The sequence below is a fragment of the Scyliorhinus torazame genome, chromosome 10, assembly GCF_047496885.1.
Source record: "Scyliorhinus torazame isolate Kashiwa2021f chromosome 10, sScyTor2.1, whole genome shotgun sequence".
NCBI lineage: Eukaryota > Metazoa > Chordata > Chondrichthyes > Carcharhiniformes > Scyliorhinidae > Scyliorhinus > Scyliorhinus torazame.
The window spans coordinates 107577701-107598171 of NC_092716.1; the positions used below are offsets into that span (position 1 = coordinate 107577701).

Consider the following 20471-nt stretch of genomic DNA (forward strand, 5'->3'; position numbering starts at 1 on the left):
ATCCACCACCACTCTCTGACTTCTATCGGTTAGCCAGTTCGTTATCCAACTGGCCAAATTTCCCACTATCCCATGCCTCCTTACTTTCTGCAGAAGCCTACCATGGGGAACCTTATCAAATGCCTTACTAAAATCCATGTACACTACATCCACTGCTTTACCTTCATCCACATGCTTGGTCACCTCCTCAAAGAATTCAATAAGATTTGTAAGGCAAGACCTACCCCTCACAAATCCGTGCTGACTATCCCTAATCAAGCAGTGTCTTTCCAGATGCTCAGAAATCCTATCCTTCAGTACCCTTTCCATTACTTTGCCTACCACCGAAGTAAGACTAACTGGCCTGTAATTCCCAGGGTTATCCCTAGTCCCTTTTTTGAACAGGGGCACGACATTCGCCACTCTCCAATCCCCTGGTACCACCCCTGTTGACAGTGAGGACGAAAAGATCATTGCCAACGGCTCTGCAATTTCATCTCTTGCTTCCCATAGAATCCTTGGATATATCCCGTCAGGCCCGGGGGACTTGTCTGTCCTCAAGTTTTTCAAAATGCCCAACACATCTTCCTTCCTAACAAGTATTTCCTCGAGCTTACCAGTCTGTTTCACACTGTCCTCTCCAACAATATCGCCCCTCTCATTTGTTAGTACAGAAGAAAAGTACTCGTTCAAGACCTCTCCTATCTCTTCAGACTCAATACACAATCTCCCGCTACTGTCCTTGATCGGACCTACCCTCGCTCTAGTCATTCTCATATTTCTCACATATGTGTAAAAGGCCTTGGGGTTTTCCTTGATCCTACCCGCCAAAGATTGTTCATGCCCTCTCTTAGCTCTCCTAATCCCTTTCTTCAGTTCCCTCCTGGCTATCTTGTATCCCTCCAATGCCCTGTCTGAACCTTGTTTCCTCAGCCTTACATAAGTCTCCTTTTTCCTCTTAACAAGACATTCAACCTCTCTTGTCAACCATGGTTCCCTCACTCGACCATCTCGTCCCTGCCTGACAGGGACATACATATCAAGGACACGTAGTACCTGTTCCTTGAACAATTCCACATTTCATTTGTGTCCTTCCCTGACAGCCTATGTTCCCAACTTATGCACTTCAATTCTTGTCTGACAACATCGTATTTACCCTTCCCCCAATTGTAAACCTTGCCCTGTTGCACGCACCTATCCCTCTCTATTACTAAAGTGAAAGTCACAGAATTGTGGTCACTATCTCCAAAATGCTCCCCCACTAACAAATCTATCACTTGCCCTGGTTCATTACCAAGTACTAAATCCAACATTGCCCCTCCTCTGGTTGGACAATCTACATACTGTGTTAGAAAAGCTTCCTGGACACACTGCACAAACACCACCCCACCCAAACTATTTGATCTAAAGAGTTTCCACTCAATGTTTGGGATGTTAAAGTCACCCATGACTACTACCCTGTGACTTCTGCACCTTTCCAAAATCTGTTTCCCAATCTGTTCCTCCACATCTCTGCTACTATTGGGGGGCCTATAGAAAACTCCTAACAAGGTGACTGCTCCTTTCCTATTTCTGACTTCAACCCATACTACCTCATTAGGGTGATACTCCTCGAACTGCCTTTCTGCAGCTGTTATACTATCTCTAATTAACAATGCCACGCCCCCACCTCTTTTACCACCCTCCCTAATCTTATTGAAACATCTATAACCAGGGACCTCCAACAACCATTTCTGCCCCTCTTCTATCCAAGTTTCCGTGATGGCCACCACATTGTAGTCCCAAGTACCGATCCATGCCTTAAGTTCACCCACCTTATTCCTGATGCTTCTTGCGTTGAAGTATACACACTTCAGCCCATCTCCGTGCCTGCAAGTACTCTCCTTTGTCAGTGTTCCCTTCCCCACTGCCTCATTACACGCTTTGGCGTCCTGAATATCGGCTACCTTAGTTGCTGGAGTACAAATCCGGTTCCCATTCCCCTGCCAAATTAGTTTAAACCCTCCCGAAGAGTACTAGAAAACCTCCCTCCCAGGATATTGGTGCCCCTCTGGTTCAGATGCAACCCGTCCTGCTTGTACAGGTCCCACCTTCCCCAGAATGCGCTCCAATTATCCAAATACCTGAAGCCCTCCCTCCTACACCATTCCTGCAGCCACGTGTTCAACTGCACTCTCTCCCTATTCCTAGCCTCGCTATCACGTGGCACCAGCAACAAACCAGAGATGACAACTCTGTCTGTCCTGGCTTTTAACTTCCAGCCTAACTCCCTAAACTTGTTTATTACCTCCACACCCCTTTTCCTACCTATGTCGTTGATACCAATGTGCACCACGACTTCTGGCTGCTCGCCCTCCCCCTTAAGCATCCTGAAGACACGATCTGAGACATTCCTGACCCTGGCACCCGGGAGGCAACATACCTTCCGGGAGTCTCGCTCGCGACCACAGAATCTCCTATCTATTCCCCTTACCATTGAATCTCCTACAACTATTGCTTTTCTATTCTCCCCCCTTCCCTTCTGAGCCCCAGAGCCAGACTCAGTACCAGAGACCTGGCCGCTAGGGCCTTCCCCCGGTAGGTCATCCCCCCCAACAGCATCCAAAACGATATACTTGTTTTGAAGGGGAATGGCCACGAGGGATCCCTGCACTGTCTGCCTGTTTGTTTTTTTCCCCCTGACGGTAACCCAGCTATTCTTGTCCTGTACCTTGGGTGTGGTTACCTCCCTGTAACTCTTCTCAATCACCCCCTCTGCCTCCCGGATGATCCGAAGTTCATCCAGCTTCAGCTCCAGTTCCCTAACACGGTCTTTGAGGAGCTGACGTTGGGTGCACTTCCCGCAGGTATAGTCAGCGGGGACACCGGTGGTATCCCTCACCACCCACATCCTACAGGAGGAGCATGCAACTGGCCTAGCCTCCATCCCCTCTTACCTGACAGAATATAGCTGCCCTGTGGACCAACTAGATCTCCGCCCTCCGATTCTGCTCCCAGTCAGCTACACTTTCTGTAAACTCCTGGCTCTCTTTTCACTCTTTGCGGAAATGTCGGAAACAAAATGAAAGGAGCACCTTACTCCCTCCTCACCTAACTCCCTCGGTCACCAAACTCTTACTATAGGACTCAAAATGCACCAAATTCAGCACTCCCTCGGTCACCAAACTCTTACTATAGGACTCAAAATGCACCAAATTCAGCACTCCCTCGGTCACCAAACTCTTACTATAGCACTCAAAATGCACCAAATTCAGCACTCCCTCGGTCACCAAACTCCTACTATAGCACTCAAAATGCACCAAATTCAGCACTCAGTGCAAACAATGTCTGCACTGTAGGGGATCACTTTTATACTGTGAATCTAGCCTCTGAAAACTGGCCTAATCCAATTAAGTAATTAACAAGCTCCAGCTGCAAGTGCCTACAAGTAGAAGCCTGTTTAAAGCTGATTGAAAATTCACCTTCTTCTAAACCAAACAGCAACTTTTAAGTTAATTAACTAAATAAAAGAAAGACTAAACTTCAGATAAAAATGAAGCCTTATACTCCCTCGGTCACCAAACTCTTACTATAGCACTCAAAATGCACCAAATTCAGCACTCAGTGCAAACAGTGAAAGCAAGAATCAGAGGTCATCGAGCTCAATGGTAACAAGACAAAGCGTGTCCACGCCAGCTCACTGGTCGATGGAGCAATGGGTCGAGTACCTGGATGAGAAGTTCGCCGGCATCGCAAGGAGTGTACAGAAGATGTAACCCAGATGATAGCCTCGATTAAGGAGGTGGTTGACCGGGTGGAGGAGTAAATGACGACCCAGGGACAGGAGATTCTAAAGTTGCAGGAGCTGGCGACTGAACGAGAGGAGGAGTCCACTGCAATGGCTTTGGAAATTAGCATACTACAGGACTGCCAGAAACGACTGCTAGATAAAGTGGAAGACTTGGAGAATCGGTTTCGCAGGCAAAATATTTGAGTCTTCGGTCTGCCAGAGGGGAAGGAGGGATCAGATGCGGGAGCATATGTGGGGAAGATGTTGCAGGAGATGGTCGGGGCTGATGTGTTTGACAAGCTGCTGGAGGTGGACCGGGCGCATAGGGTGCTCGTATGTAAGCCCCAAGGTTGTGAGGCCCCGAGAGCCATGGTGGTGAGGCTACATTGATTCCTCAACAAGGAGCGTATCATGAAGTGGGCCAGGCAGACAAATCGGTACATGTGGGAAGAATCAGAAATCCGGGTGTACCAAGACTGGCGACCAGAACTCGCAAAGAGTAGAGCAAGTTTCAACAAAGTTAAGGTGGCCCTGTTTGAGAAGGACGTTAAATTCGGACTGTTATACCCAGCGTGTCTTTGTGTGACCTACGAGAAAAGGGAGCTGTACTTCAATTCTCTGGAAGAGGTGATTACTTTCATGAAAGACAGTGGGCGAGATTCTCCGATCCCCCGCCGGGTCGGAGAATCGCCGGGGGCTGGCGTGAATCCCGCCCCCGCCAGTTGCTGAATTCTCCGGCTCCCGCGCATGCGCCGCCCGGCAATGTCATTTCCGCGCCAGCTGGCGGGGCACCAAATGCCTTTCCCGCCAACTGGCGGGGCGGAAATCAGTCTGGCGGGGGCCTAACCCCTCGAGGTTTGGGCTCGGCCGCTCAAGGGGCGGAGGATTCCGCACCTTTGGGGCGGCGCGATGCCGGACTGATTCGCGCCGTTTTTGGCGCCGGTCGGCGGACATCATGCCGGTTACGGAGAATTTCGCCCAATAATCTGGTTTAAGGACTCTTAAATTAAGGACTCTTAAATTCTAATTGTGGTGGGCTGAGCTTGAGGGATGGGATGGAGTGCAGAAGGAAATCATTCGGCCCATCGAGTCTGCACCGGCCCCGGAAAGAGCACCCCTCCTAAGCACACAGGTCTACCCTATCCCCAAACCTCCACCCTATCCCCGTAACCCCACCTAACCTTTTTTGGACACTGAGGGCAATTTAGCATAGCCAATCCACCCAGCCCTGCACATCTTTGGACTGTAGGAGGAAACCAGAACACCCAGAGGAAACCCACACAAACACGGGGAGAATTTACAGACTCCGCACAGACAGTGACCCAAGCTGGGAATCGAACCTGGGATCCTGGTGCTGTCAAGCCATAGTGATAACCACTATGCTATCGTACTGCCCTCTCAGGTCAATCGTCTCAGCTCCAGGACACCAAGACAGGAGTTCCTCAGGACAGTGTCCTAGGCCCAACCATCTTCAGTTGCTTCATCAACCTCCCTTCCATCATAAGGTCAGAAATGTTCAGCACCATTGGCGATTCCTCAGATACTGAAGCAGTTCATGTTCAAATGCAGCAAGAGCTGGACAATATCCAGGCTTGGGCTGACAAGTGGCTAGTAACATTTGCGCTACACAAGTGCCAGGCAATAACTATCTCCAACAAGAGAGGATCTAATCATTGCCCCTTGACATTCAATGGCATTACCATCGCTGAATCCCCCACATTCAGCATCCTGGGGGTTACCATTTATCAGAAACTGAACTGGACTAGCCATATTAATACTGTGGCTCCCAGAGCTGGTCAAAGGCCAGCAATCCTACAGTTAGTCACTGACCCCTCAAAGTCTGTCCACCATCTACAAATCACAAGTCAGGAGTGCAATAGAATACCCTCCACTTGCCTGGATGAGTGCAGCTCTAACAACACTCAAGAAGCTTAACACCATCCAGGTCAAAACAGCCCACTTGATTTGTACCCTTTCCACAAACATTTAATCCCTCTATCACCGATGAACAGTGACAATCATGTGTACTATCTACCAGATGCACTGCAGTAACTCACCAAGGTTCCTTAAGCAGCACCTTCCAAACCCATGGCCATTACATCTCAAAGGATAAGAGCATCAGATACCTGGGAACCTCCAAGTCACTCACCACCCTGAATTGGAAATATATTGCCGTTCCTTCACTGTCGCTGGGACAATATCCTGGAACTCCCTCTGTAACAGCATAGTGGGTGTACCTACTCCTCAAGGACTGGTTCAAGACGGCAACTTATCACCACCTCCTGAAGGGCAACTAGGGATAGGTAATAAATACTGGCCTAACCAGCGACGCCCACATGCCAGAAATTATTTTCTTTTTAAATGTGAAAATAAAATATCAAAGAAGTATTAAAGAAGTTGGAGTTATTGGCCCATTAGAATCCGAAGCTGAGGTTACAGTTTGCAGCCCATCACCCTATAGGGTTGCTGCAGTTGTCACGCTCATAATGCTGTCAGGAAAGATCACAGAATCATAGAATTTACAGTGCAGAAGGAGGCCATTCGGCCCATCAAGTCTGCACCGGCTCTTGGAAAGAGCACCCTACTCAAGGTCCACACCTCCACCCTATCCCCATAACCCAGTAACCCCACCCAACACTTAAGGGCAATTTTGGACACTGAGGGCAATTTTAGCATGGCCAATCCACCTAATCTGCACATCCTTGGACTGTGGGAGGAAACCGGAGCACCCGGTGGAAACCCACACACACACGGGGAGGATGTGCAGACTCCGCACAGACAGTGACCCAAGCCGGGAACCAAACCTGGGACCCTGGAGCTGTGAAGCAATTGTGCTATCCACAATGCTACCGTGCTGCCCTATAATAATTACTTATTGTCACAAGTAGGCTTCAATTAAGTTACTGCGAAAAGCCCCTAGTCGCCACATTCCGGCGCCTGTTTGGGGAGGCCGGTATGGGAACTGAACCCATTGCTGCTAGCCATATTCTGCAATACAAGCCAGTTGTTTAGCCCACTGTACTAAACCAGCCCCTAAAGGAATGACCAATAGTATTTGTCTCAAGAACATTAACTTGGGCTGTGTTGAAATAAACCCAACTAGAAAAAGAAGTTTTGAGCATCATGTTTAGCGAAAGAAGATTCCACCATTACCTTTACGGACGTCATTTTATACTTTTGACTGACCATTCACCCTTAACTACAATCTTTGGGCTATGTAAGGGTATTCCTTGTTTAGCAGCTAGTCAATTACAAAGATGACGCAGGATTCAGCAGCCTCATCATACTCGACTAGGTGTTGTGACAAGGCCATTGAATCTCGTGAGAGGCTTCTCGCAAGATTCGCGATGCTCGGAATGTCTTGCGGGATTCAATGGAATCTCCGGGATGTTGCGATCTGGAACGTACCATCAATGAGCATGATCCAGATCAGCATTGTTAAATGAGCTGTATGGCTCATTTAAATTTCGCTCGCTGGATTCACCCAGCGCCCGGGGCTCAACGGGCGTACCTGAGAGACCTCACCAGGGCGCTGTTTAGTATTGATCCACACAAATGTGGACTTGGTGAAACAGCATCTGCCAAAGTGCCTGGGTGGCAGTATCAGGGTACCAGAGGCACTGGTACCAGCCTGGCAGTGTCAGTGTGCCTGGGAGCCAAGTTGGCACTGCCAGGGATCGGGCCTTGGCAGGGCTTGTTAGGTAGAAGGAGGGTGAGGGGTGGTTCCTGGGGGCCTCCCCAAAGTTGGAGGGATTGAGGGAGGGGGGGATCAAAAATGGGGGGAGCCTGAAAGGGTGGGGGTGGGAAAGATCGGGGCAGCCAGACAAAGTGGCCCGCCAATCTGCGAGGAATCCGCAGAAACTCACCAGCAGGAAGTCCCTTTAAATGCGGCATCGGTGGAGGGAATCTCCCCGAGGACAAAAATAACCTGGTAAAGTGCCTTGGAATAGCTGGGTGTTTCTCAGTGCTGCTGCCACCAGGAAATGCCCTGCTAAATGTGGCGTTCTGCAGACTTTAACTCAAATTCGCTGAATCGTGCTCATGATCTTTGATCTTGTTCGCACATGATTGTGACATCGAGTATCATGAGTTAGAGCAGCATGCGAATGCGGACACAATGGATGGATCAAACGGCCTCATCACGCCCAACTCAGTGATGCAATGAAGCCCTAAAATCTCACGGAGAGCCCTCTCTCAAGATTTACGATGCTCTCGATGCTTTGCGAAATCTAATGAGATCTCACGAGATGTCGCGATCTTGATCCCGCCCTCACTGAGCGGGATCCAGATTTGCATATTTAAGTGACCAGTTGGAGCTTCACTTATATGTGTCTACGCTGGAGTCTTCCAAGGTGTGGGAGCAAACGCCCACGCCTTGGATACTTCGCTGTGGCGTCACTTAGAACTGGTCCACAGAAAGGTGGACCAGGTTTAAGGGCATGCGATGGCATCGTCAGGTAATCGGAGGGCCCTGGATGGTCGGGCTCTGGGCAGGGTGGTACCCTGGCACTCCCGATGCCAGCCAGGCAACTTGGCACTGCCATCCTTTCACCTTGCCACTGCCACCCGGGCACCATGGCATATCACCCTGGAACTGCCAGGGTGCCCGAGTGGCATTACCAGGCTGACAGCGGCAGCTCCAGAGTGCCAGCCTGGTGGTGCCTAGATGGCAGGTTGCCCTTATCAAGGATCGGGCCTGTGGGTGCCCTACCCTTATGAGATGGGGGGAGGGGAGGCTCAAGGACCTGCTAATCAGTAAGTTGGGTCATGAGTAGACAGCCCGGACCGGGCTGCAGTGGGGGGGTCGAGAAATTGGGGCGGCATTTAAAAATGGCACCCCAATCTCTTTCTGTACTAGCCAGCTGCAATGAAGGGAAGTACAGCCTCATTAGGGCAATCCTCAGCAAGGCTGGAAAAAAAAGAGACCCGTTTAATAGCGGGGTCATTCTTGGCACTGTAGGTGGCGAGAAACACCCTGCTAAGCATGCCCAAAACGGGGCTTTGTTTTTTTCCTGTTAAATGGCGCTCTTTATCTAGATGGCTGCTCCAAGTCAAACAAGATCAGGATATCAAACAAGAATCTGATGAGACTTTCGTAAATATCTTAAATCGCTCTCATGTTGAAAACCGACTGGTAAGTTCAGCTCAAGCACAAGGTGTACAAGAACAGATCTGGTGGCAGCTTTTGAGTATGATCCAGAAAGGCACTTTAACAAATGTGCTTCAAAAGAATCCAGACCTCAGGCCCTACATCACTAGGTGACTTGAGGTGCCAGTTCAGAATAGAGTATTTGAGTGATTATTCTGCTGTGTATACGAAACAGTATCCTTGAACAGCTACATGAAGGACACGCTGGTGTGGTTAGGATGAAGGAGTTGGCGCGCAGCTACTTCTAGTGGCCACTTCTAGGATTAGATGCCAAATTGAGAAGGTGGGGCTATGCCAATCCTGCGCTACATTCGGAATACTCCACCCTGCAACCTTTGCATCCATGGGAATGACCTACACAGCCATGGCAGAGAATTCACATTGACTATGCTGGTCCAATTATCAGAAGTCGCCAACATGAAGTCCAGAACAACCGAAAAATGTCACGTTGCATCTTATTATTTTTAATGTTCTTGTAGGGAAGTATCTGACAGTTAATTCTGGCCGCTATTCCTAATTTCTGAAATCAAGAGAACACTGGGTCACTGCAGATCAGCCCATGTTCCAGTGGATTGTGATATTCTGAAGTGATCTGTAAGCGAGGCAGAGAATAAAGTTGTGGGTTATAAGACAGAGTTACCCGATGAACAGATTCAAAAACAGAAATGACACTGAAAATAAAATGAATTATTTTAAATATGTTTTGCCCCTCTGGGAAATGCTGCACCTTCTAAATCTCCTGATGGTTGAGTTAGTTGTCCTTCTGCCAGCAAAATGGGTGGAGAGCGGGTGAGCCGTCAGCTCTTTTTGGGAAGGCCACACAGGCACTTCACAGGCCAGCAGCAAGTCTGCCAGAGGATCAAGGATGCCAGAGAAGGAAGTCCCACCTGCAGAGAGCTGCCAGCAAATCAGAGGCCAGCAGCTGTATTGAACGCCACTGAGGGAAGTGGTGGCTGCTGTTGGTACAACACCCACCTGAGGCCTACGATTGTGGGTGGACCCCGGCGACAGGTCAGTGATGAAGGGAAGGGGTTTGGGGAGAAGCAATGACAGCAAGTGCAGGAGTGTGGTTCTCAGCAGCCCCATCTCTACCCACCCACCCTTCTTGATGCCACATTTCTCAATGAGGTACTGAGTCATTTTGAATGATGGATCCCCACACAGGTATACTTGTCATGCTCCTCGGTTGGCAAGTCATCCCAACCTGTGCTGCATTAATACCAGTGGCAGTCCCTTAATACCCCTCAAGTGGGCATCAATTGTCCGCCCTGGGGCCTCAATTGGTGACGGACTGGGAAGCCATCCACAGACCTTCTTGCCATAGACCTAATTGGGGTGGAGGCAGGAAGCCAGCAGACCTGCCACCCTACCACCTGATTAAATGCCCACCCACCACCCACCAAACCCACCATGATGGAGGGTGTCAAATTTCATCCAACCTGTGTTAAGACATGAGACAGCATATACAATACAATATGCATATACAATGGGGAGGCGATGGCGTAGTCGTATTGTCATTGGAATCGTAAACCAGCGACCCAGAGTAATGCTCTGGGGACCCAGGTTTAAATCTCACCACTGCAGATGGTGAAATTTGAATTCAATAAACATCTGGAATTAGAAGTCCAATGATGACCATGAAAGCATTGTTGATTGCCGTAAAAACCCATCTGGTTCACTATTGTCTTTAAGGAAGGAAATCTGCCGTCCTTACCTGGTCTGGCCTACATGTGACTCCAGACCCACAGCAATATGGTTGACACTTAACTGCCCCCTCAAGGGCAATTAGGGATGGGCAATAAATGCTGGCACAGCCTGCGATGCCCATAAATGAATTTTTAAAAATACACATACAGGTTCAATTACAAACCCTTCTCTAAATTTTTGCTTGCTTTCCAGAAATGAATTGAAATTGAAACAAAGTGTTTCGACTGTGGAATGGGTGGGAAGGAAAACTGTAGGCACTGCTTGATGTCATTACAGTCGGAGAAAATTGATCAGTTATCATCAATATTTAGGAGCTTTCCCCAGCAGATTGTCAGCAAGTTCAGGGATATTATCTCTCTGGACTGATTGATTTTGCAAGCTTTCATCTCCAACATTGTATTCCTGAAACTAACACTGCAATTGCAGTAATAAAACTGCTCGAGCATCAGCAATAGCTTTATTAAAGAGAGATCACCCCTACCTTTTGTCTGCTGCATTTGCCCTTTCTGTTTCCTCATTTCTCTTCCCTGTTTTCCGAGTCCATTAGGCTTTTTGATTACTTTTTATACTTGGCATCAACTCTCGGTGATTTATGTACTTAAACATCTAAATACCTTTGCTTCTTCATAGTTCATTGTTCACAGGTCCAAAGTGGATGACCCCACATGGCCTTACAGTGACCTCCATCTGCCATAGGCTTACGTGTTCTCTTAATCCCTGTCTCCTTGAAACTCCCTGCCCCCATCCACAACACTCACCATGCCGTGTGCAAACGTGGATATGTGTCTTTCTGTTCCTTCATCCAAGTCATTAACTTATATGACTAACAATCCAGCCCCACTACGATGCACTGGGAAACACGACAGAGGTTGAAGCAGATCTTAACGATGTGGAGATTAAAGCTCAGTGTTGGTTGGAAAATAATGCTCAGTTTCATTTGCGTAGCCAGCCAGGAAAGTTGCTGGATGAGTAAAAGCAGAACTATACAGTTGCTGACAAGAATTGCACGAAGATGGTTTCAGTTTTGCTGATATTGAGTTGCAGGAAGAAAGCATCCACTCATTGAGGTCTTTTTCAGGAAGGTGGTTGAATGATCCAGGAGGTCTTATGGCCCATTGGGTGGCATCCCTCCTTCTGGGCCAGACTCTCTGCGTTCGAGTCCCACCCTGGGATTTGATGGAGACAGAAGGTGCGATCTTGGCATGACCAAATGGGTTGATTGTCAATCTGGAAATCCTTACGGTGCATCTATGATGGGCAGTAAGAGCAGGAGAGTTTCTTGTTCAACCAGAATTGTGTGGTAGCTGTGGTACAATAGCCTCCGCACAATAAAAGCCTCCACACACAATCTCAGTGGCCAGTCCCCTCATCATATTAAGGGATTGCTCGAGTGAGAGAGCATTTAATATCCAATACTATTGCCGGAAATCAATAGTAGAAAGTGGTTAGAAAGGTGACCGAAAAAGGAATTGTGGGACATAATGGAATTGCCGATGCTGACACCAGCTGAACAACTGTTGAGAATCCTGATTGAAGGAACTTGATGTGGAGCTGTGAGTGAGGTGAGTATGTATTTGGCTGACAATGATACGCTCAAGGACTTTGGAAAGAAAGGATTTGATTGGTTAATTAGGAAAGAGCATGTTCCTGCTCATTGTTATCGAGTGAGACCTATTGGAAGTGCATGTATAGACATGAAGCTTTCCACATTCAGCCTGCCACCATTAAATCAATAATGAATGAGCTATGACCACTCTATGTAGAACCATAACCCTAAATTCTGACCATTATTGGAAAGTCAGGACTGAAGGGAACATCATTTAAAAACAACGCTTTTTACTCAAAGCTTGGCATTTCCCGTTAATTGAAATGTTTTTGAAAATGACGGTACACAGTAAGTCCCCATTTAACGTTGACCATTTAACATTGTTTTACTTCGCTGTGGTTGATAAAATAGTGTCAATATATCCATTTAACATTGCTATTTCCACTTTTAATATCATTTGCCACAGACTTTCTCTTCTGTGGCCTGCCAGCACACATGACCTTTCCCGCAGTATATCCGCTCACGCCGTTATTCTCTCTTCCATCTGCTGCTGACTTACCTCCTGGCATTGCTTCCGAGCCTTGCCTCCGTCTGGCCTTGCCTCCCGACATTGTTTCCGTGGCTTGCATCTGCTCAGCCTTCCCTTTCAGTGTCACTTCCCACCTTTTCCCCCCCCCGACCTTGCCTCCTGGGCTTACCTCCAAGTCTCGCTCCCAGCCTCTGTTCTTGCCTTAGTCCTGGGGTCTGTTCTTGCTGCTCCACCTCTGGCTCCTGATTCCGCTGCTGAACTCACACTGAAGTCCTACACTCTATTCAGTGGGAGAGATTGGTCGCTGCAAGTTGTCCTTGGACTTCAGCTGCTACCTGCGCAAATAACGTCTGCCACCAGATGGAGTCTGGTCAATTTAAAACAGGCATTTTCAAAGTGGGGGTCGTGACCCACGGGTGGGTCGCAGGCAGATGTCGGGAGGGTCGCAGAGCCATCCATCACGGCATTCCCGATTGCTTGAATTCAGGCGCAATGGCCGCAGCAGCCGGCTAATAAAAATGCAGGCCGCAACCAGCTTTAAAAATGTGGGCGCGCTGCGCATGCGTGCCCGCTCATCAGTGCGCATGCCCCCCCGGAGCCCAGAGAGAAACACCATCTCCTCCTGACGTCAGCGCGCTGACCCAGGAGAAGATTTTTTTTAAATTCAATTCAGTCTTCCTGCATCAGTCTGGAAGATGCTCAATGGCTGAGCCTGCAGAATTCTCTTTGATAGTGAATTTTAGAGATTAAAAAGATTCACAATACTTTGAGTTAAGTAATTCCTCCTCATCTATGTCTAAAATCATTGCATTGTAATTTGCAGACCAAATCCCCAGGCTGTCAACTACCCATCTGAGGTAAACTTACATTCTGCATCTGCTCTGTAGAGTCCTGAGAGAACAATGCCTGTTTCAATGAGGTAATTTATCAATCTTTGCTACTCTAGACTATATTAGCCCAGCCTCACCTCTCACATTAAAGGTAAGAGAAAATGGTGGAGCACGAAGGTCGGTCGGTGTGGGTCACAAACGTTGGCCGGCGTGGGTCACGAAGGTCGGCTGGAGTGGGTCCCGAAGGATGGCTGGTTGGTAAAAATGAGTCCTGGGCAAAAAAGTTTGAAAAACACTGATCTAAAAGTACTGCACTGTAAGAGAATATCAACATTTTACATTGTATTGTATGTTGTGTTTCTTTTACATTTAGTGCTGCATTTTATTTAGCAAGTTATTACAGCTAGGAATGCAAAGTGCTGCCATGTATGATACAATATTTCAACTTGTACATTGTTTTTTCTGGGTGAGAAATGTCCAAAGCAACCTAACTCTGGCTTTAACATTGAGTCCTATGGAAACCTAAGATTCACATAAAGTTCTTTCATTTAAGGTTGTGATTTTAAGGTACATAACCACAACATTAAGTAAGGACTCACTGTAAATAAATAAATGATCTTTATTGTCACAAGTAGGCTTACACTAACACTGCAATGAAGTTAATGTGAAAAGCCCCTAGTCGCCACACTCCGGCGCCTGGTTGGATACATGGGAGGAAGAATTCAGAATTCTCAGCTGGTATGGGAATTGAACCCGTGCTGCTGGCCTTGTTTGACATCACAAGCCAGCTGTCTAGCCCACTGAGCTAAACCAGCTCCATACTGTACATACAGTATGATAACATTTCAATTAATAAAGAGAAAGAACAGCAATAAAGTAAACACAATATGATCAGACAGTATGAATATAATTCACGAGTGTGTCCATAGCAATTAAACAACACTTAAATTATAATATGGGAGTAGCACAAGATTCTATGTCTTTTTTTGCTTTGCAGAAGTAATTATTCATTACTGTACTTTATCATTATTAAGATGATGAGCAGATTCACTCTCTCCTTTCAAAATGTAACTTTACCATCAATAACTCACATTAGTAATTTCGGGATTTTCTAAAGAGGTTATCATTTTGTTTTTCTCCATTTGCAAACAACATGATCAATGTCTCATTGCTCCTTTCTTGACTTAATGAAGAGGTAGAGCACCTGATCCCAAGTGGCCACCTATGTGGGTCTTGTATCTATCTGACGGATAATATGGGCGGATGTTTTTCCAACTTGCATGATGACAAATGTTACCCTCTTTGAAGGGATGGAAATGATTCTTCTGAATTGATTTGGTTGCGGCGAGGCAATCAGTGATTCTGTGAGCTTGCAAGTTGGGTTTTACATATCACCCGGCACAACATCAGCTCGTCCCTACTCTTTCAATCATGTTTTGCGATACATTGCGGCTTTTGTCTTCCATTTCTGCCCATCCAAACTGATACCCTTTCCATCAGCTTTCAAACCTTCCTTTCGACACAGATACACTGTTTATTGCAAGTGCCTCACTTCATCATGTTCTATTACTGTCCTGGAGCAAGTCCTCCTCCTCCAATGTTGCTCCCCAACGTTGTCCGTTATTATGGGCCAGGGCTTAGAGAACACCAAAGTGTATCATGAAGTTCACCTGAACCACAACTTTTAATAGATTTTGGTTATGGGGAGCACAAGGGCCCACTTTACAAGTGTGATGCAACAGAGATCTAAAGTATGTTTAGACAAGGGCAGTACGGTGGCGCAGTGGTTAGCATTGCTGCCTCACAGCGCCGAGGTCCCAGGTTCGATCCCGGCTCTGGGTCACTGTCCGTGTGGAGTTTGCACATTCTCCCCATGTCTGTGTGGGTAGGTGGACTGGCCACGCAAAATTGGCCCTTAATTGAAAAAAATTAATTGGGTACTCTAAATTTTTTTTAAAAGTATGTTTAAACAAAAACAGTGTTTATTCTATGAATCCAGATAACATTTTATAAACACACAGTAAACATCTTATCAACTACCAACACTGATAATCCCCACAGATACAATACTCTATAGTAACTCTTAATAACTTTCGTAACAACATCCATAAGTTAAAAATCCTTTTTAACAGACAGTAGGTTTGCATTCCTTACAGAAACAGGTATTACTTTGAAATCATCAAGTGATCTGGAGACATTCTTTAGTAGGCAGAGAGAGAGACCTAAACACCTTCTTGGTTTGAAGCTCCCCAACTGAAAATGAAACTAAACCTCAGAGACAAAAAACAGCTTCGAGCTCAAACCGAAAGTAAACAGCCAGAATCACATCCCAGCACCACCCACACAATGACATCACTGCAGCTCTTTGATAAACACACTTTTCTTAAAGGGACCCTCACATGACACCGTGGACAGCAGGTTCCAGAATCATCTGGAACCTGTTTTTGTCTGGGTGAGATTTCAGCACCCAGTGAAAGAGCTTCCTGAAAGTTCATGAAGAATGTCAGTAGAGTGTAAAAAGCCACTTAATCTTCTAGACGTTCTTTAGTCTACGAACCTGTGCGATACAACTCAAACTTTGATTTTTCTTGGAATTACCTCCAAGGGAAATATCCATTGTTAATAACAGTAAATTATATTATTGAGATGCACAGGCTAAGGATATTGTTTAATTAAGTACTTTGAGCACATTTAAAGAGGGGATAGGGGCTGGGGTGCATCAGCACCCCTGGGAATGATATTTTAATTTAAGTAGTTAAGTTTCCTTTTGACATTTTGTTTTAGTTACACTAAATGTCCCACCAGGGATTGTCATCCCTGTCAAATTTTGTTTCATTTATTGATCTTTTTGCTTTATTCAAAAGAGTACAAGTAGGAGATAGGGGCTGTGGTGCATCATCATCCCAGGAATTATATTTTGGATTGAGTTAATTAAGTTTCCTTTTACGTTTTTGTTTAATGTTGTGGTTACATTCCTGAAAATCATAACTGTTCATTTGGTAACTTGTTTTGGCCATTCAGAATAGAGGATAGTTGGGACAGCGGGGGGGTGACGAGAGCATCGGACTGCACAATATCAATGAACCCTCTCAGTCATCAGGCTGGGATGACTGATGTCAGGGCGTCAATACATTTTTCAGGATAAATCTCTGGAACGTGGTCACAGCACTCGAGGTGAGGGTTGTAACGACATCAGCTTTCAAAGAACAAAGAACATTACAGCACAGGATCAGGCCCTTCGGCCCACCAAGCCTGTGCCAATCCAGATTCCTTTTTTAGACCTACTTATTGCCCAATGATCTGTATCCCTCCATTCGTCTCCCTTTCATGTGTCTATCAAGAGACAATTTAAACATTGCTATCGTGCCTGCCTCTACCACCTTCACTGGCAACATGTTCCAGGTATGTGTTATGGATCCGGGTTTACAGAACCCCAAAGTGTTTCATGGAGTTCAACCGACCCACAACTTTTAATAGATTGTGGATGGGAAGCACACGGTGTACTCTCCAGGTGGGATACAGCAGAAATAGACAAATGGTTTTTAAAAGAAAACAATGTTTATTCTATAAACTCAAGTTAACCTTTTAAAAACAAACATTGAATATCTTAACACCCATTACTTCAAAGATAACCCCAAAAGACTACAACACTAAATAATCCTTCAAACTGTTCCTTTAAACAGCCAAAAGACTTCAAACCTTCAAAAACAGACATTAGGTTACATTCAATATATTTATAGTCTTTGGATTGCAGACATCAACAGACCAGCTCTGTGTTTCTTCCTGCAGCTCACAGCAAAACACACAGACACACCCAGCAGCCTTCTCAAACTGAAACTCAAAAAAGCAGAAGTGAGCTCAGCTCCCCCCACCCTCTGACATCACTTCAGTAATATGATCAGCTCCATTTCTTAAAGGTACATTGCTTAAACATCCATTTCTTAAAGGTATTCTCACATGACACATGCACCACCCTCTGTGTGAAAACTTTCCCCGCACATCTCCCCTAAACTTTTCCCTCTCACCTTGAACCTGTTCGCCTTTGTAATTGAGTCTTCCGCCCTGGGAAAAAGCCTCTGACTATCCACCCTGTCTATACCTCTTGTAATTTTGTAGACCTCAATCAGGTCTCCCCTTCAGCCTCTGTCTTTCCACCAAAAACAATCCGAGTTTATTCAACAGCACCTCATCGCATCTTTCCAGGTAGAGGGGAGTGAGGGGGGGGGGGGTGTTGCAGGGCCTCTCCAAGGTTGGGTAGGTGATGGGGGGGTAAAAATGAGGGGAGGAAATCCCTCAAGTGCTGCTTCGGCGAAGAGAATCTCCCCGAGGCCCCTAAAAACTGGGAACTCCACTAGAACCTTACTCCAGTTCAAAAAACACCAATTAGCAATTGCTGTCTACTTACTCTCACTCAGTCGATTCTGCATCCATATTGTTACTGTCCCTTTTATTGCATAAGCTGTATCTTTTCTCATAAGTCTATTGTACGGCACTGTATCAAATATTAGGATGCCGGACCAGACCCCAGACTTATGAGAAAAGATACAGCTTATGCAATAAAAGGGACAGTAACAATATGGATGCAGAATCGACTGAGTGAGAGTAAGTAGACAGCAATTGCTAATTGGTGTTTTTTGAACTGGAGTAAGGTTCTAGTGGAGTTCCCAGTGAGCAGTCTTGGGATCCTTATGCTCACTTATAAATAAAACAATGATAATAATTAATAATAATCTTTATTAGTTTCACAAGCAGGCTTACACTAACACTGCAATGAAGTTAATGCGAAAATCCCCGAGTCGCCACATTCCAGCATCTGTTCGGGTACACTGAGGGAGAATTCAGAACGTCCAATTCACCTAACAAGCACGTCTTTTGGACTTGTGGGAGGAAACCGGAGCACCCGGAGAAAACCCAAGTGGACAGTGACCCAAGCCGAGAGGGCAGTTAATAAAACATACAGTTTCATAGACTTTATTAACAGGGACATAGAATTCAAAACAGGAGGTTATGTTGAGCATGTATAAAACACCAGTTCACCCTCAGCTGGAGTGCTGCATCCAGTTTAGGGCACCACACTTGAAAAAAGATGTGAAAGCATTGGAGTGAATGCAGAAAAGATTCATGAGAATGGTTCCAGGGATGAGGAATTTCAATTATGAAGAAAGATTATAGAAGTAAGGACTGTTTGCCTTGGAGAAAAGAAGGTTGAGAGGAGATTTGATAGAGATATTCAAAATCATGAGGAGTTTGACAAAATAGACAGGGAGAACGTGTCCCCACTTGTGAAAGAAGCAAGAACGAGAGGACACACATTTAAAGTAATGGGCAAAGAAGCAAATGTGATATGAAGAAAAAAACTCACACAGTGAGTGGTTTGGGTGTGGAACACACTGACTGAGAGTTTGGTGGAGGCATTCAATTGGGCGTGATGGGCTGAATGGCCTCCTTCAGCACTGTACCAATTCTGTGATTAATAGGCCAATTAGCTTTGTTTTCTTCGTCCATTCACATTACAATTATTTTTGTTACAATCTTGCATGTATTAATAACAAATATTGGAGCTACATTTGCACACAGTTATTCAGACAGACTTTCTTATATTGCAATTCTCTATCAATTAGAAATTGGATTCAGTAATAACAATGGGCGAGGTTCAGAGGACAAAGGTTTAAGTCCGATTTTGGGCATGTTTTGCGGGGTGTTTCTCGGTGGCTTCAGCAGCGAGATTCACCCTGCTATTCATCGGCACTTTGTCATTTATTTTGGAATCGAGAGAATTTCTGAGCTAGTTTTCTTTCGCTTACATGGTGTGCATCCTATTAGGAACCAGAGAAGACTGATCAACGGGCATAAGTAAGAGAAGCTTCGATTAATCAAGCCAGGAAAAGCTGGTCCATCCTGGCACTAATCATTCAGTTGGTTAATCAGGTGTAGCTGTACTTTCCAAGGTTGCTTTCCCGGAACACTGTCTCAAGAAGCTAAGTTTCAGTCACAAACCTCTGATCAGTTGTCTTCAAAGATTCTGGTCATCTTTGATCAATGGGAGGAGAATTGACCTTGTGAAATCGAAGGGATCTTCCCATCCCTGGGAGAGGGCAGGTAGCATTTTCATGAGTCACACCACGATGCTGCCCTGTATCCATGACAACAATAACCCATCCAGCTGCTCCACTCAGACCTGAAGTCCTTCATTCACTGTCTCCTAACTGCATTAATTGGCTTGGCTGCATCTACCACAAAGCAAGTGAAGGTTTGCAGATGGTCTCCGCACTGTTCTGCAGTGAGTTCCAGGCAAATGTCGATTCACATCCCCCCTCGTTTGCTGCACATGTTGGATGACTGTGCAGAACCCCCATGCGTATCTAATACTCTGTAGGCATTCTTCTAGTTATCACAGATCTCTGATCACACCTCCTCTTAAAGGCAATCGGCCTCCCCTTTCTGCATCCTCTGGCTTTCTTGTGTTTTGATATGTGTCAATTCCTCATCTGCGCTCGCTGTACTCTCTTGGGTGGATGTCTCTGGGTTATCCAGCACAAAGAGAGATAGTTAATTGTGGGGTTGACCAGTGTTATATTTTATTCAGCTGCATTGTGGATCTGCTGGAGAGGTTGAAGATACATAGGAAAATGAAAGAAGACAAAGCACAGTTCTCATGAATTTTGAAGGCACTGAACTCCCACAGCTCCAACCACAACCGCCAGGTCAGAGTAGAAGCCAATTATAGCCATCACTTCCTCGATAGGTGCTGTCAAATGCTGGATATTTGCACTTTGTTCTCCAGTAGCCTGGTGTTCCCTGGAGTGCTGCATTCACTCGCGGCAGGAATGCCTACACGTTAACAGGCTGCTTCTACCAGAATCAGTCAGGATTTGAGGGATGGATGGGAGGTTGTGAAACCTCAATATGCTGGCAGGCAACACAGAATGTGAGACACTTAACATGAGAGTTGCCAAGTCACT

The 20471-nt window shown here is 46.1% G+C and overlaps 1 protein-coding gene across 4 annotated transcripts in view; it reads left to right on the forward strand.

Annotated features, from left to right (window-relative positions):
* The window catches only part of LOC140430841 (RNA-binding Raly-like protein), a 2211286-nt gene that overhangs the window by 470647 nt on the left and 1720168 nt on the right, over positions 1 to 20471 (forward strand). For all 4 annotated transcript variants that reach the window (XM_072518571.1, XM_072518572.1, XM_072518570.1 and 1 more), the window contains exon 2: positions 13503 to 13598. The gene's annotated coding sequence lies outside the window, so the exon portion shown is untranslated. The remainder of the gene's footprint in view (positions 1 to 13502; positions 13599 to 20471) is intronic.